The sequence below is a fragment of the Myotis brandtii genome, unplaced genomic scaffold (genome assembly GCF_000412655.1).
Source record: "Myotis brandtii unplaced genomic scaffold, ASM41265v1 scaffold825, whole genome shotgun sequence".
In the NCBI taxonomy this organism is placed as follows: Eukaryota; Metazoa; Chordata; class Mammalia; order Chiroptera; family Vespertilionidae; genus Myotis; species Myotis brandtii.
Window position 1 is genome coordinate 1,826,146 of NW_005371349.1, and position 4,184 is coordinate 1,830,329.

Sequence of the window (4,184 nt, forward strand, 5' to 3'; positions counted from 1 at the left end):
GCGCCAACATGATGGCTGGCGGCACTTCAGGTAGCTTTCCTCTGGGCGGAGCCCTCCCAGGCCCTCTCCGGGAATGGCTGGGAGACGCCCGGTTTCCCCGGGAGAGGCAGGGCCGGGAGCTGAGGGCGGGGCCTGGAGAAGAGAAAACGCATGGCCCCTGAGTGCCCGGGGACTCCGGTCTGCGGGGCAGATGCTATGAAAGGCCCCATTTCACAGAGGAAAGGGACAGGGTCGCAGCCCAAGACTCTGGCCCCCGGCCCAAGTCCGCCCCTGCCCACGCGCGCTCCCAGGCTGTGTGGCGGCCCTTGAGCCCAGGGCACGACAGCCCCACGGACCCTTCCGTCTGCTCCTGCCTGCGAGGCCTCCTCCTGGCCCCCAGCTCGGAAGGTTCCCTGGAAATCTCCTGTCCGCGTGTGGGGCTCAGTCCCGCCTGGAAGGCAGAGGGCTCAGGGCCTTCAGGAAGGGCGCCGGCCTGGAGCCCGGAGCACCTCTGGGCCTGTTTGCTCCGTCAGTGACGGGCATTGTGCTCGTGCCGCTGGGGAACCCAAGGAGAGGCGTGCCCCCCGCCCCACCCCCACCCCCCGAGGTTTCGGAGCCACAGCACTTGCAGAGGCTGGAGGTCAGGGCCCCAGGCCTGTGCGCTGCGACGCCTCTGCAGGCCCAGCTCCGGGAGCGGCCGGGGGAAGCGAAGCAGCTGACGGTGGTCAGGGCACCTGCCTGCACTGAGGGCTGCTCAGCTCACCGGCCGGCGGTGGAGCTTTACACGTGGGAACAATTGAGTCCTCGGGCCAGCGTTAGGGGAGGGCCCTGCTAGCCTCACCCACACTGAGGACCCGGGCTCTGGCCCAGCTGGGAAGCAGCAGCGCTGGGTGCCCAGCCCAGGCTCCGGCCCAGGTACGAGGCTGCGAGAGGGGGCTCAGAGGCGGACAGAGCACGGTTTGTGGCTGTTTTCTTGGGGGCACTGCACTCCCTTCTCCCTGGCACCCCACTGTCTATGCCAAGGGCACTTGAAATGTCACGGGAGCAGGAGGGGGGGGGGGCGTCCTCAGACATCCCTGCTCACGTGTGATTATGGCCTAAACAGCCCCTGTTCACGAGGAAACTTGACCGAAGCGGGGCTCTCGGCTCCGGTGGAGGCGGGTGTGGTTTCCACTCGGCGATGATAAAGGAGCTTTGCTTCGGGGCTCCCGTGCGGACTGCACCCCGGCCCAGGGCAGGGCCCTCCAGCACTTGCCCCCTGTGCAGCAAGGGGCTGCGGGGCCGCTGGGGGCCGTGGGGAGCGAGGCAGAGCCCTCTCAGCCCCTCCTGTCTTGCAGCTACTTCTCGGCAACACACAGACCGACCGGTCTCCTCGCAGGGGCGCCTCTCCCAGCCGAATGTGGGCCACCCGCCCAGCCCCAGCGGGATGGCGATGCACATGGACATGCCCCCCGGGGAGGGCATGGAGGAGCCCACCCGGGGGCCCAGGACCCCCTCTGCTCACTGAGCAGAGCTATAAATAAATGTTTCGGAAGAAGCTGGCTTCCCTGTCCTGGCTCGGAAGGTGCAGGCAGAGGGAGGGTCCCGGGGGCCAGGTGCCTCCAGACGGCTCCCCGGCCCAGGCGGCAGATCTCTGGGAGAGGGCATCTGGCTTGTAGCGTGAGAATCAGGTCAGTGCCCCCAGACGGAGCCATCCTCCGAGGGAGCGGGCGGAACAGCTCTCCCCTGACCAGGGCTGGACGGGCCGCTGCCGTCCCTGCCATGGCCCTGCCTTCCTGTCGGACGCGCGGTGTCGGGGAGCAAGTTGTACCTTGGAGCAAAGGTGAGGGTGGCAGCTGCCCGCTGCGCTCCTGCCGCGGGCTCAGGGCAGTGCCCAGCTCCTGGCGCAGAGCCCGGGAGCACTGCCACCAGCCACCTGGCAAGGTTTCTGTTTGAGGTGCTCAGCTTACCCCGCGGGGGCAGGAGCCTCAGAGCAGGGGCTGCCCGGCCTGGGCCGTTCTCTTCCCTTCTCCTCCCAACCCCGAAAGAGAGAAAAGGGGGTCCCGGAGGCCCCCCTCCTGCCCCCGCCCTTGAAGCTCCCTTGCTCTTGTCCCCTTGCCCCAACAGGCAAGAGGGCTCGGTGCTGGGTCCTTGAGCTGAAGATCCGGGCAGGTGGGGGGACAGGAGCAGGCGTGCGCTTGGTGCAGCAACTACACAGGACCGGCCCCGTCCCCTCACCCCAGGGACAAGGCAGAGCTGTCCCCCCAAGGACTCTCAAGTCACTGCAGCAGTTCTGTGCCTCAGGTCTGTTCTCATTGGCTCCCTCCTCAAAGGTGGGAATCCCCCACCCCCAGTCCCTCTCCCACCCCCCATGGGAAAGCAACCTGGGGCCAGAGGCCTGCTTTAGGGTGTGAGGGGAGGGGTGACAGCCTCACAGGAAAGTGTGGCAGGAAACAGCCCAGAAAAGGGTTTCTCCCCAGTCCCCACCCCTGTGGGCAGGGAGGGCGGGGCTGCGAGGTGTCACGGGAAAGGCAGGTGCTCCCCCTCCCCCCAGGGGCTCCCCCTCCATCCCCGTCTGCGGGGGACGCCATTCATCTCTAATGAGGGACACTCAGGCTGATGGGGGAGGGGCAGTCCGGTGGGCACCCCCCCCCAGCACCCTGCCCCCACAGGCAGGTGAGCCAGGCCAGCCCCCGCTCCTGCCGGGCTCCTGTTTCTCTCGCCCTCGCCCTCACCCTCGCTGAGAAACGCAGGTCCCTGGCTTAGAATCCACTCGCCAGCCTGGGAGGGAGGGGCAGCCGCAGGGACAGGCAGCCTCAGCGCCAGGCCTCCCCCGCCCCCCACAGGACAAGGGTGACACTCCCCAGGCGGCCAGGCCGGCCACGTGGGGGCGGAAGTCCCAGCAGGACCACCCCAGGCGCAGGGGCTGTCCCCCCAGCCTGGAAAGCACAGGTGGGCAGCTGCAGGGGTGCCTGTGGGAGGAGCCTCAGGGGTTTCCAACCAGGAAACAAAACTGAAAGGACAAACCCAGCCTCAAAGGACAGGATCACACGGGGGCGCAGGGGCAGCTGCACCGGCTCCCCTCCCACAGGTGCAGCCCCACAGCGGCCCGAGCGGGTGGCCCACGGTGGGGCCAGGGGCTCGAGGAGGGATCCGGCCCTGGGCCAGCCCCGGCACAGGGAACAGGCTCCTCACCCACCAGCTGCTGCCCCGCTGGTCCTGCCCCGCATGGTCCCTTCTGAGCCCGCCCGGCGCTGGGCTCCCCCGCAGCCCTGGCTGACCTTTGGCCCCGCCACATAACACGCTCACAAGGACCCGCTACCCCCGAGGAAGGAGGCCAAGGGCAGCGACGGCCGGGCAGAGGTGGGCCCAGTAGGAAGGGGCTGGGCGGCCACCAGGTGGAAGGAGCAGCCCCACACTGTAGCGGAGACCATGGCTGCGGCCGAGCCCGGCCTGTGATGGGCGACGGAGGAAGGTCAAGGAGCGAGATCACAGTAACCAAGTCATGACCCGTCCTTCCCCCCCACATTCAACTGGACCAGCCTGTCCATCAGGCCCTGGTCTGGACCCCCAGCCCCGTGCCCAGGGCGCAGCCCCCGCTCCCCCAAGGAGCGCCTTCCCTCCAGGACAGACAAAGATCCTGGGAAGTCAGAAAAGCCTTTAAGTTTTACACGTGAACTTCACCTGGTGAAATGATGGACTTGGGAACCGAACCCAAAGGCAGGCGCTCCTCCCGGCACCCACTTGGCCAGGACAGGGTGCGAGAGGCAGGCCCCGAGCGAGCGAGGCCGAGGCTGGGCCCTGGCCCTGATGGCTCTTCAGTGCCAGCCTCCACCTGGGGGTGGCGATGTCTCGTGATGGCAGGAGGCCCCCTCACCTTGGGCTGCCAGGCGCCTCCGGTGGCCCTCTTCCGCCCAATTCCAGAAGCATGACCATGACTTTGAGAGCAGGCAGCTGGCAGACACCGTGTGCCCGCACATCACACACCTGGCCGTGCAGCACCTGCCCTGGACTGGAGGAGGGGGTGCTGGCCCCTCCCTCTGACCCCAGTAGCCCAGACCAGCCAGCACCATTCACATAGTTAGTCATATTTATATATTTATATATTACAGTTATATATTAAAAACAGAAAAAACTTGCCTGAAGAGAAACTCCTGAAGGACCCAAGTGGCTCAGGAAGTTTGCTATTCCCCCCACCCCCCAAAATTCCTTTATAAAATCTTCCA